Genomic DNA, 14,465 nt, shown 5'->3' on the forward strand with positions numbered 1-14,465 from the left:
GGGAGAAGCAGGCTCCATGCTTCAGGGAGCTTGATGCAGGACTCCATCCCAGGACCACAGGATCAGGACCTGAGCCAAAGGCAGATGCTCAACTACAAAGCCACCCTGGTGCCCCTTTATTATTATTTTAAATATTGCTAATGTAAGCAATATACCCCCCTGGTTTAGATGGTTTTCAGATAGACACTAGAGAAATTACTGCTGTCACCTACATTCATGAGTGAGTGTGAAGCAAGTCTGCTGAAGGGCTGAGATGCCTTATTTCTGCCCACCTGTATGGTACCCAGGATCTCTGGCCTCAACTCTTGATAAGTTCCAGTTTCTGAGCCTCTCTGATCCTCAAAGCTGTCTAGTTCTTTTCCATCCAGAGTTTTTTCCCCTCTATGCTGTTCCCACTGGTGATGGTCTCTCCCCACTGTTTCTTCTCCTGGAGAGTTGAGCTCATTTTCAGGCCCTAGCGCTGGTGGTACTCACTTAGATAAACTTTCTCCCCCACCCAGAGGAGTTTTCATTTGTATCTCCTCCCCCATCCTTTCCTTTTGCTTCATGGCACATATTAGTTAGTAATTGTGCATTTATCTGTGATGTTATTGGCTCCGTGTAAACTTTAAGCAAGAGGAAGGCAGACCTTGTGGTTCTTGTCCACTTCTGCCCAAACTCTCAGAATATAGCATAGTCCTGGCCCATTGTAGACTCAGCAGATACATCCAATACATGGCTGATGAATGAAGGATGATGTCTTAAATCTTATCCTGGGTCCATTTGATGCTGAGTCATTTGGAATCTGCATGTAGGTACTACCCTATATTCTTGCTTTGCTTTTCTTCATTAGTAATTTGAATACAAAATACATTCTAATATTATTGCTTAAAATAATTCTTGCCATTTAAAAATGTTGATGTCAGTAGGCTCATTATCATATATACCTCCAGTGCTTTTTCTTCTGCTTCATGGTTAGATTAGTTGTTAAATGTTTAATCTGTCCAGGAAAGCATAATGTCCTCAAGGTTAGAGAACCACATCAGACTCACACATGGTTCCTCCCTGAATGTGTTTGTCCAGAGGTATTCAATATTTTCTGAAGCCCAGCATCATTTTTCTTCTGCAGAGCTGAATTGCAGTGTTTTTTAGTTGTTCACTTGACAAAGCATCCATCAAGCATGCACGAGGTGCTAAGCATTTAGCATGACCATGGAATACCAGAGATGAAAAGTATTCTGTGTATCCTTGGGGAGCTCATAATAGGCATGACTACCATGAGAACACATCCCAGTACTTCACTGATTTTTTCTTATTTCACATTTATTTTTGTGACTAAGATAGAGATATCACTGTGGAAAAAAGTTTCCAGTTTATGATAGAAATCTAGAGTGAGCTCAGATCCTTTATTCAGTCTCTAAATAGATCAATAATACCAGAATCTTACTGGTAATACCAGAATTCTTACAGATTCTTTGCATAGTCCACAGTCCCACTGCCTCCTAAACTTGGAGATGACCTTCTAGAGACAAATTTCCATGTCCAGGAAAGCTTATCATCTAGGAGGCGTTGAAGCAATATCTCTTGAATGATTGAATGAGTGATTGGGATGCATTGAATTACCAAGCTTTACTCTAGGCTGAACCAGAAGAATTTTAGAGGTTCATGGTTTCAGTGTTTTCTCTAAAGGAAAGAAAACTTCTCATTGATCTTTATTTCCAGAATTTAACTTCTCTCCCTTTGGCTGGCTCCTACAGAACATTTTTCAGCACTGTGCAATTGTTCAATGTCAGCTTTGGAATATATTTCTTTAGCATTCTAAGGGGAAGGCTCTGTTAACTTTCCTCCTCATAGAGAGGCAGAAGAATGCAGTGAAAGACGGTATTGTATTTGAACCTGTGACATCTGCCACTTCCTAACTCAATAAGGCACTATGCCTGATACATCTTAATTTCCTCATCTTTAAAATCATGGGTGATTATGAAAATCAAGTGACTTTTAAAAAGTATAAACCACTATAGCAATATAAGACATTGTTAATATGAATAAAGTTTAGTGATTTCAAGTATTATATTCACTACTCTAAACAGGATGCACAGTACTGTCTATGACTTTAATCCTTTCGCTCTCTCTCTTTCATCCATTAGAACACTTTCAAAGGATTGTTTCAATATTCCCTAGGAGTTAAGGAAAAAACAAAAAAGAACTAAAGGAGAGAAAAAAATTTTTATATATACATTTATTTTTTATTGGTGTCCAATTTGCCAACATATAGATTAACACCCAGTGCTCATCCCATCAAGTGCCCCTCTCAGTGCCCGTCACCCAGTCACCCCCATCCCCCGCCCACCTTCCCTTCCACCCCCCCGCCCAGTTCATTTAAAGGAGAGAAATTTTAGTTGATGTAATAAAGGAGAAAGTAGAAGGGGGAAATAATACTTTATTAATTCACCCATCAGATTCTTAGTTTAGTCACTGATTACCTACTATATACAAGGGATTGTTATAGATACTGAGGATATGAAGGAAAGCCATTGGGATCTTTTGCTGTACCTATGAAGGTTAGGAGTTGCTGCAGAAATGCAAGTTTGGAATCAATTTGTTTCCTCATGCCCCTTGATTTTCTCCTGGCCCACCTAATCACATTGTTAGGTTAAAAATGCATCCCCTACCATGGAGAAAATTACTACCATTGGCCAGGCCAGGATTAAACTAAAACAATGATATTCATGTAGATTAATGAAATATGAGTTCTGAAAGGTAATCTACAGTCATTTTTTCCATTTTTATTTTTATTCCAACTCCTCATAGTAGAAGTGAGGTCTTTGTACACTAATGCTGTTTCATCCATATGAACAGTTAGGGAACATCTATTTGTTAATGATTACTACTATTCAGCACCTTGGCCTTTCATAAAATGTCTTAGACAATACAAAATGTTAAATTTATTTTTCCCATGAAATCAAATTATTGTAATTCTAATCTCTCAGAGTTAATAAATAGATTTGTAATGTGTATGAGTATCTATAGGATTCCCAAACATGTGATTTATATTGGTTCTAATCAAAAGGATTTATTTTATTCTTTTCTCTACAATGGATTATTACTCATCCATAAAAAGGAACAAAATCTTGCCATTTGCAATGACATGGCTGGAGCTAAAGAGTATTATGCTAAGTGAATAAGTTAGTCAGAGAAAGACAAGTATCATCTGGTGTCACTCATGTGTGGAATTTAAGAAACAAAACAAACAAACATGGAGGTGGAAGGAAGAGAGGCAAACCAAGAAACAGACTCTTAACACTAGAGAACAAGCGGATGGTTACCAGAGGGGAGATGGGTAGGAACATGGGTTAAATAGATGATGGGTATTAAGGAGGGCACTGGTTGTGATGAGCACCGGGTAATGTATGGAAGTGCTGAATCACTAAATTCTACACCTGAAACTAGTATCACACTGTATGTTGAATAACTTTCTCCCATAGTCATTGTTTCACTCCAAGCTGATGTAGATTTATATAGTTTGCCTATGGCAGATGCATTTTTCAAGGGAAAGTGTTTGGGGTATAGAAATATACAAATAGATAAAGATATATCAATAGCTATCTAATTTGTATGAATAACAACGGGAAGTTGGTACAAGCAAGAACAAAAGTACTAGTTCAAAGTAAGAGACTTCATACCCACTTCTGAATTCCTATATCACAACCTCCTCATACTGGGTTAATGAGGTTCTAAAGATAGGTTTCAAACCTTGGAACAGGTTCCTTTGCCTAATGTGAATGCTAATCTCTTCCCTCTCTAGCAAAGGATTTTTGTCCCAAGCTCCTGTGGGTCAACAGATCTGTCTCTGGAATCGATCTCTGTCATGGGTGCACCTTCTAATTCCAGAGCAATTATGATTGAGGGTGAAACCATGTAGTTAATAAGCAAAAGTTTTTGAATGTCAATGAGTAACAGAACGCCCAATGTTTGCATATTCCTGGAATCCCAAATTTATTCTACTTTAGATTGCCTTATTTTTCTATAAAATCCAAAGCTCTGGGAACACATATCTTAGGAGAACAACTTCTCAATTTCCTGGCATTGGAAAGCTTCAAAATCTCAACAGTTACATGGATCTCAGATTCTGAGGACAATGGAAAAGGGAGGATGAAATCCAAAATTTATGTAAAGTTTCAGATTAGACATCTCCTTTAATTGTCATATTAAACACTATCACCGGGATCCCTGGGTGGCGCAGCGGTTTGGCGCCTGCATTTGATCCAGGGCGCGATCCTGGAGACCCGGGATTGAATCCCACGTCGGGCTCCCGGTGCATGGAGCCTGCTTCTCCCTCTGCCTGTGTCTCTGCCTCTCTCTCTCTCTCTCTCTCCCTCTATCTCTCTCTGTGTGTGTGTGTGTGACTATCATAAATAAAAATTAAAAAAAAAAAAACACTATCACCAAAGCCTTAAAATACCTTGCCTTGTTGAGTTTTGATTCATGTAAATTCCTTTAAACAGATAATTTCTTTGCTCACCAAAAAGCTCTGGAAAAAGTATTATTTTCATCACTTACTTTAGAGGAAACTGGAAGTTAGAAAACTCAAGAGTCACCCCAGTTCTAATATTTATAATGTTTCTGGGCCCAGATTCCCATCTTTTTCTCTAATGCCAAATTCTATGTGCATGGGTGCGCAAACATGTGGGCACATATGTACATATGAAGCAAGAACAGGGCCATTTAGAATTTCAAGGTCTTATTTCTCTTTACAAATAATTTATAGAGGGAGAATCAAAGGAATGGAGAAAGGAAAAGGGAACAGATCAGCTACTAATGGCAAACTCATAAGAGGTTAGGGGAAGAAGCAGAATTTGGTGTGGAGGGGGACAATATTCCATTGAATTGCACATGTGAAATGTATCATTCAGGGATGATGTTTTCTCACCATGAACATTTTAAACTATTTCTACATGTCCCATGTTGCTTGTCAGCAGAGATATGAAAGGGATAAATATAACCCCGGGGTTTCACAGCTTTGCACTTTGAAGAAATCAGCAATCTTTCTTGAGTTATCAAAACCCAGCATTTCTTGTAGTGATGGATGCAGCATCCTTTGGAATTACTCAAGTGGAGGTAGCACATGCTGGAATAAATTGGGGGCTTTTAAAAATTGAAAGCCTGATTTCATGTGGTTCAAAAGCTGCTAACACAGAATTTTCCTTTCTCTTTCCCCTTATTCATCAGAGCACCTTCACTAGCACATTCACCTTCAGCCACTAGGCTTATTTTGCCCTTAAGTTGGCAGCCTGCTGTCATTGGATTTGTTCTCTATGGGAAAGGATGGTTTCTAAACACTCTTGTTGTGACTTCTACCCTTTCAAAGTAGACATGATGTCCGTGCTAAACAGGATGGTGTTCCTACTCATCAGAACTTCCAGTTTGGGATGTTTTGCTAGCCTGTCTAACTCTCCCATGGTAAAACCAGTTGACCTACCACCAATAAGGGTTCCATTTTCCACTCATAGACCAGTCATACCTCTGGTTCCCAGGAACTGATGTAACCTGAGGCTGGTGGCTAGAGTTCTGTTGGCATTGATGTCAGTACCTCCCTGACCTTTTGCCCTTCCTCCAAACACAGGAAAGAAAGAGTAGAAGCAGGGGAAACCAATGTTACTGAGAAGGAATGGATGGAGATTCTTAGATACCTATTCTTCAAGCTAACGTTATTTCTACCTTAGAGATGTTATAGTCACTTGCTGTTGCTGTGCTCAGAACCTTTTTTCCCTAATCCTTTGGCACTTTAGTCCTTCTAATCTCTTGGGTCACAAGTCAGTTGGGACTTCCTTAGAAGGATCCTCCTGAATCACACAGTTCAAAGTACCCTTGGACTTTTCAGATCCAATCACCAACATCACCCTGTTTTAGGTTCTTTAGGGCACATATCACAATTGAGAACCCTATTGTGTCATTTGCTTCTTGTCTATCTCATTCAAAATAAGCTTCCTGAGAAAAGGAACTATATCTATTTTTTTTCAGGGCTGAAATATGTTCAATTTGCTGAATAAATAATCAATGTTGGGTTCTTCTAAATAGTTCTTGTGATCTTTCTTATTTTTATTTCTACCTTCTCACACACATATGCAAAACTATGTTTATTAGTTAATCACAACCTATATGGTACCATGAATTAGGGTCACAATTTTCTATGGCTAGTGTCATGTTATTTTAAAATTCCAGGATATTGAAATGATGATGCAGCATAACACCTCAACATCTATTTCCCAGCATAAAATTATGGGATAGTTTCCTTTATTCTATGCCCTTATGGAATTAGATCACTTCCTTCTGTTTATCAGCATGAATATTTTATTAATTCCTGACTTCCCTCTACAAGGTAAACTCTGATATAAGAGGGACTGTGTTCACCACCTTTGCACACCATTGTGTCCATACCTAGTTTAGCTCCTGGAACAAGGAATCTCTCCACATTCCTCAACATGAAAAAACTAAGGAGAAAGTAATAACCCTCATGTTTAATCTGTGTCCCATTTTCAGCTGGGTTTCCACTTTTGACCAGAACCCCTGCCTCAGTATTGTAGATTCTCACTCCTTCCAAAACAGGCTTTTGACTTTCTAGCCTTGCCATCAAAGAAGTTCTGTTGCTTGGGTGTATCCCCAGGATCTACAGCCCAAGCTCCATGCATGTCTCCTTGTTTTCAGGAGCTCAACTTCCAGACTGTAGAGATGATAAGCTTCACTCAATTCCTTGGGCATCCAAGGTTGTGGGGACTCCCTAAAGCAGACAATTAGCATGCTTGGTAAGAATAATGCTACTACTGCTCACTGCTGTGCTCTGTTCCATTAGCTTTCCCCCTAAAGAAATGGGTCCTCACCCAGCAGTTATAAGCAGTGCTTCCTCTAAGAAAAGACAATCTGAGGCTCCTACCTTATTCCAGTCATAATACTGTTTCTTAGCTTGACATAGGAAGAAGAAATTCTTGTTGAAAATATTTAGTTACAAAGTAAGAGATATAATTGCCTGACATTATATATGAGATGTATAAGAGATATTATATAAGAGATATATTCCTGACAATAAATATGAATTGAGATAGTCAAATAAAACGGTTGAAAATTCATAGGCAGTATTACCTAAACTTTTCTTATTGAGACCCCATCAGTAAACATTTTTTCAAACATTACCCACATGTGTTTATTTGTATGTTATACACACATATATTAATATATATACACATATATGAACATGAACTTACCTAAATCTATACATTTTAAAAGGGAAAGATGAAAATAAATAGAAAAAATAATTTTGTTCAGGAAAAAATTATCTTACCCACTCCTTGTCCAGGCCCAGAGATACACTGGCCATCCTGCATCACTTTTGCCTTGGAGGGACGATCACTCAGGAAAGTTCAAGATGCATTTCCTCTGCTGCTCCTTGAAGTCACTATTCACACTTGGATCACACTGCAGTTCCTGATCTGGCTTGCCTACTTAATAATGCAGGATTACTCAGGCATTCAGAGAAACTGACAAACCCTGTGAATACATATTTTTAATGGAGTAAAATGGGGTGAAGTTTTATGGTTGTTTCCATCTGACACATAGAGCAACCCAAACAAAACCTGGCTGAGAGAGAAAGAAACAGTTCTCTTGATCTGTAAGATAGTTGTCAGAAAGGCCGCAGGGAGTCAAGGGAGTGATCTGGTCTGTGTGTGTATGTGTATATGTGTATGAATATACATATAAATATATATAAAACACGGCTGCCTGATCATGAGTAAGCCAGGCATGTTTCACTGGCAATGTATGTTCAATAAAACCTTTGTACACATGCCAAAATCCAGCTTACCAGTGGTGTTTGTGGATTGTGTCATCCAACATTATTAGCAAAGTGTATAGTTAACCTAGTGCAAGAATTTATTACCACCATATATTTGGTACTCATCTATCAGAAAGTTTTTTTTTTTTTTTAATATTCAACCCCTACAAGCTTTTTGAACAAAGAAATTAGAGTTTTTAAAGATTTTATTTATTTATTCATGAGAGACACAGAGAGAGTCAGAGACATAGGCAGGGGTAGAATCAGGCTTCCTGCAGGGAGCCTGATGTAGGATTCAATCCCAGGTCCCCAGGATCACAACCTGAGTCAAAGGCAGATGCTCAATCACTGAGCCACCCAGGCATCTCGAGAAATTAGATTTTTTAACAGAATGTTTATAGTTAACCGGAATTATCATAACTGTAAATTCAATGTAGGGGAACAGCCCATCGGCTTTATTTTTAGTTAATTGTGGCAATTGGTTGGTATTTCTTTTCTTTCTTTCTTTTCTTTCTTTCTTTTTCTTTCTTTCTTTCTTTCTTTCTTTCTTTCTTTCTTTCTTTCTTTTCTTTCTTTTCTTTCTTTCTTTCTTTCTTTTCTTTTTTATTTCCCAGAAAGGAAAAATGAACACAGATCAGCAGGCTTCCAAATCTATCATTCCAGTTCAGAAATGTGTCATTTTTCTCCTTGACCAAAATGCTTCCCAGCTGTCCACTCCTGTCCTAAGCCCAAACAAATCTCAGATAGTTTTGTTCAGTGATAGGAAGACATCCTTAGTCTGACATTCTGGTATTGGTGTTCTGCTAAATGCTCAGGATGGCATGAAATAGCCAGTGAGAAATGAAAATGCCTCAGTGACAACACAAGGGAATATTCTATTATCTGGGGTACCAATTGCAAAGAAATAAAATACTAGATCCACAGAATGTGTGCTTTGTCAGGCTGCATGTCTTTGCAATTGCCCTCTATGGTACAATCACAAAGGCAGGATTTCATTTCCCCCTAAACACTGTGCATATAATAATGGCTTTCAAAATTTCACAGCATGAGTCTATGATGTTGAAAGACCAGTAAGTTACTATTGATAATTCAAGAGAGATGGATTTAGTAAGTGCAACTTTAAAGGATTTTGAGTTTGAACATGGCTCAAAGGAGGCTACAGTTTTGACTATGGCCTTCCTTTCTCTACCCTACTACTGCTATCCCACAAGGCTGCAAAATTTGACCAGGGGTATTTGTGGACATTGGTCAATCATAACATTTTTTAACCTCCCAGGTATCCCATGATGAGGTTAAGTAAATGTATTTGGTTTTCCATCCTCAAAGATGTACACTTAAAATCATTTGGAATAATGGCAGTCTACATGAGCAAAATAAGCAGTGTTAGAACTGTATTTTGTCTAAGAAACAGAAAAGAAAAGAAAAGAAAAGAAAAGAAAGAAAGAAAGAAAGAAAGAAAGAAAGAAAGAAAGAAAGAAAGAGTAGCATCATCAAATAAGCTTGGAACTTCGCCAGAGCAACCAATTATAAACTTACTTGAAAATGTATATTTCATTTCAAAACCCTTTAAACATGTAGAAACATGGAACATCAGAGTTGCTGAAATGAATATTTTTATCTACTTATTTCTGTATTTATGCACAGATCGACATAATAATATATATAATATTACATGATCATTGTAGAATGATGTATTAGCATTGTAAAAGTGCAAGAAAAACTTCTAAATATATTGACAATAATATATTGTCATTGTGAAAATGTATAGAAAATAGAAAAATATTTTCTAAAATAGAAAATTGTTAGGAAGACAATAAATTATCCTTTATTTCAGTACCTGACAATAACCACTATTAATAGCTTTTTTTATACAGAATATAAACTTTTGGGTCTTAAGTTTTTTCATTATCACAATATAAGTCCTTGAATATGCTTCACTGTAATTGGTGTATGATGTAGCATTGTACGAAAACACCATAATTTATTTAATTCAATACCTTATAGCCCCATATGTTCATTATTTGATTTCATAAATTATATAAAAGGAAAAGTTTTAAAAATAACATCATCTCTTCTATCTATATTTTAGATAATCCCCTAGGATAGACACCTAGAAATGTAATTACTTGGCCAGGGGATATGGGGATTTTTAAGGCTGTTGATTAATAATGCTAAATTGCTTTCAACAAAAACAAAGTAATTTTCATTATAAGAATAATTATTTCAGGGAGAGAGACTATACAAAATGTTCAAAATATTTTAATCAATGACCTTACTCTCCAGAGCTTTGGCTAATGGAGAAGGGAAGATAAGGAGGTTTTAAATGAAAGAAGGAAGAAAACGAAATATTTGAATTTCTAAAGTGTTTACATTTATCAACTTACCTTAAAATGAATGGCTCTGTTTCTAACATACCACATATATGCCTACCAATTAAAATAGTTAGTCAAGTAGCATTGTCCAAATGACTTGTCTTCATGTTACTTGATCATTTATTTTTAGTGAAAATATTTTGGGCCAATTCTAATCACTAAATCAGTATTCTTAATCTCTTAATGATTAAGAATATAAGAATTTGGGGGTGCCAGGGTGACTCAGTCAGTTTAGTGTCCAACTCTTGATTTTTAGCTCAGGTCATGATCCTGGGGTCCTGAGATGGAACTCCATGCTCAGCGAGGAGTCTGGTTGAGATTCTCTCTCTCTCCCTCTCCCTGTACTCCTCCCCATACCACCATGCTTTTGTGTACACTCTTACTGTCTCTCTAAAATAAATAAATAAATTTTTTGAAAAAGAAAAACAATCTGAGAATTTGATGAAAGCTCTTGATTCTCCTAGAAAATACACCTATACACAAAACTTTGCATTTATTATCAGGGATTCACTGATCCCCAAGACACTGCATAGTCCCTTTAGGTGTGTAGTGACTTTTGATTAAGAAACCCTAAAAAGGAAACATCAGCCTATCCTCACAACATTTGAGAAGGAAACTGATAGTGACAACATTTAAATGCTGTATCTGAATATATTACTACTCACAGAATCATCAAATGCTACTAATGAAAAAAAAAAACTATAGAAATATTTAGTTAAGTGGGTCCCCACATTTTGGGGGACACAAATTTCTTCGAGAACTTGATGAAAGCAATGGACCTTTCTTCCAGAGAGAAATGCTTAGAGACACATTTAGCCGCAATTTTAAAATAGCATGCGGAATTCAGATGATGAGTTCAAGGATCTTCTGAATTCTTTCCTCAGGGTCCAAGAAGTCCAGGCTGAAGGCCTTGAGTTCCAATCCCAACTTCACCCCAACTGTACAGATGAGGAAAGTAGAGTATAGAGTAGTTAAAAGATCTGTCCTTATTCAAAAGAGGGGTTGCTAGAAATGCTGGAATTATAATCTACGTTTTATGATCCCCTCATTTGGTACAATATTAGACCCATTTTACAGATGAGAAAGTTGAAATTCAAAGGGGAGAAATTACTTACCATAATTATGTACTATATATGATAAACAGAAAACAAGGGAGTGATTCCATCTCTAGGCTTTCAAGCTTATAGATGGCTCCCTTTCCTCACCAAGATGATAAATTTGTGTTTGGTATATAAATTTGGAAATAGATCAGTTAACTGTAGGTGATCAAGTTATTTAACTTGATCAAATAATGCATTTGCACTGAAATACATTGTGGTTAACCATACAAACTCCACATTTAAGAACTAAACAGGTATATTTGCATACTTAGGCAATTTCTGGTACAGATGTTAGCTTCTCAGTATGCCTACCGAATTTGCATTGGCAAATATGAACACACTTGTCATTGAAAGCTTTCCCTTCTGCATTTTAAAATTTGACCCTTCCAGTTCTGAAACTGAGAATAGTAACCTTGTTTAATTTTAGAGTGTGCATTGTCTACAACCAGCAAAGTTCTTTAAGCAAACTGAATATTTCTGTTGGTCATCCTCGCAGGCCCACTAATTTGAAAAGAACATGTAAAATGGAGATGTAAAAATGTTCTGTTTTTGATGATGTCTTTTACTTATCCTAGCTTCCAATTTGGTGACGCTGCAGTGAGATACCACAGATCATCAGAAATCCACCCTCTTGAAGCCAATATATCAATAAATATATAGACATACAGGTCCCAAGACCATCCCCTGCTAGCTGTCTAATCATACCATTGCTCTCAGAATCATAGGAGGCAATTTAATCGAATGGTGGTTAGCCATTGGGTAATTATTTTCCAGGCCTTTAGAAAACTACAGGTCAGTGCTTGTTAAAGGAGTATCTTCTTGTATGTTGCTTGCTCTGCTGATTTCTTATTCATAATCCCTGGTTCTATCTTTCAAGAGAAGGCTAACTTCCAGCCTAGTGAATGAGTACACAGAGGGACAAATTAAAACTTGGAACCATGTCAAGAGTTGAGACTCCGGTAAAGTCAGGGCATGGAGTAGAAAGGTTGTCCATAACTGAGCTAGATTCCTTTAACTTTCTTGCTAGATATATTTAAGGGGTCCCTTTTTCTTAAATGGCCACTTTCTGTCACTCATGTTATGGAATCTGTGACACTTTATACACCAAAGATGACTTTTGTGTCCATTTCTGAACTTGACATAAAATGGAGAAGCACTTGTCAGGACTATATCTATATAGTCTGCTGCTGGTGAAAAAAAACGAAGTAAAGGCTTGAGAATAGGAAATTACTCTTTAGTTCAGTTTAAAATCAGTTCATCTTGCTATGAGTTAACTAAACTGGCCACTAGTATGTTTCAGTAACTGTACGATTCTTTCTACAGAGCTCATCCAACCTTACCTCCAATTGCCCCTAATTAAGCGAGTAGATCATCAGACTAGGAATTAAGAGGAATACAATTTGGCTATCATTTCTTATTTGACCAGATTGTGTGATCTTTGGTGAAACTTGTATTGTATACAGAAAGGAGAGAAGGAAGATAATCTTTCCTCTTTCATATAGATGTTCTTACCACGTACACCATGTATCCGGTTATCAGCACTTAAACAGATAATGGAAAGGGAAGAATTAGGGAGGCAAAGTAGCCAAGGTTTGAATCTTAGCAAAGTGATGATCCTGAATAAATTCTTTTTCCTCAATGAGTGTAAGCTAACTCATTTGTAAAATGGAGACAGTAAGAGTTGTCTCATATCTTGTGAGATATCATTGAGAAAACACATGGAACACTTAGTATGAGCCCCTCTACCCAGTATTATACACATATTCAGTAGGTGATAGCCATTATCATTTAACATCATGAGACTTTTCTATTTTCATGTGAACTTATGGTACATTACAGTTTGGCAGAACTGAGATATGAGAGAACCTAAGTATTTGTAAAAAGACTCAAGAATTGCTATTACTATGTATCCCCATCAGCATCCATTTAACACTGAAAGCGGCACTCCAGAGAACTTCCTATGAAGATGTTTGGAAAAAGCAATCATAGAAGGTCCCTCTCCACTTTATTTCCAGAAGTTCTGAAAAGACACAAAATTCATTTTTGGTATAGGGAAGTCACAGGTTTTATGACATGGGTGACAGAGTTTGGAATAGTGAGAAAGAAATGCTATGTAGTTCCTCTGTGGCAAAAAGCAAATATTTCATTTATTTTGTCTCTGAAAAAAAATCACTCATTAATTTTTTGACTTCAAAAAAACACCTAAAATGTAAGTTTTTAAAGAGAATATTTTCCAGCAGGTAGCAGAAAAACAGCACAGGCTAGTTCAAGCCCACCTTCAAGTACAATGATTTATTTGAGTTGAATAACTTTCCATATAATCATGCTTTCATATACAGTTTTAGTTGTTGATATACTACTGTATGAACATGTGTATGTTTCCAAATTCAGATAGAAAAACTATAAAATATGATTCAAGCCATATGTTTTCTCTCTTTCCGTTAAAAGAATTATGTACATAAAATAAATTGGGGCACGGATTCATAGGGGCCTGCATACATTTTATTCAAAAATATTTTTAAATAGCCAGGTGACACCTGAAACAAGGGCTCTGTAACACCCCCAAGAGATCCAAGTTGCCTTAATATTCTACTTCACCAGCCCCGAGGCTGGAAACCTTGGGCTTTCCGGCTGGTAGACCCAATTAGATAAATTTTTCCATCTGCTGGTGAGATTGCTGGTCTAGTTATCATGAACCGCAATGTACATGGTATACATGTGAAGTGGAGACTAGACACAGTGATCTGAGTAATTCAACAGAAAACTGATGAAAATCTTGCCTGCTCTACCATACAGTCTTAATTGGTCAATTCAATATGTAAAGCACATCAAAAGGTTGAGTCAGAATTATCAACCCCCTCCTATACAAACACGTGTTTATGCCATCATCATCATCATCATCATCATCATCATTGTCAACATCATTATTCTTATTGCTGTCTATTGTATGCCAGGAATTGCCAGGTCTTGCCACATATTACACCAGGTAGGTCTCCAACCCATATTGTGAATGAAGTATCCCCATTACAACCAAGAAGAAACTGACATCCAGAAAGAGCCTTCTGTATTTGACAGTCCTGAGTAAGATAGAGACACTTTTTTTTTGTTTCATTTATCATTATTTTATACATTATTTGATAATCATACATTGTTTTATAAACATCCATGTGGTGCCATACACATCCGTCA

General features: G+C 36.9%; 1 long non-coding RNA gene across 2 annotated transcripts in view; it reads right to left on the bottom strand.

Annotated features, from left to right (window-relative positions):
• LOC144297139 (uncharacterized) overlaps nucleotides 1–14,465 on the bottom strand; it is a 123,596-nt gene that overhangs the window by 36,538 nt on the left and 72,593 nt on the right. The window contains exon 3 of one of the 2 annotated variants that reach the window (XR_013364226.1): nucleotides 7,316–7,521. The exons of the other annotated variant lie outside the window; for it this stretch is intronic. This is a non-coding gene — a long non-coding RNA (uncharacterized LOC144297139). The remainder of the gene's footprint in view (nucleotides 1–7,315; nucleotides 7,522–14,465) is intronic. 2 annotated transcript variants of the gene reach the window in all.

Source organism: Canis aureus, chromosome 2 (assembly GCF_053574225.1).
Source record: "Canis aureus isolate CA01 chromosome 2, VMU_Caureus_v.1.0, whole genome shotgun sequence".
NCBI lineage: Eukaryota > Metazoa > Chordata > Mammalia > Carnivora > Canidae > Canis > Canis aureus.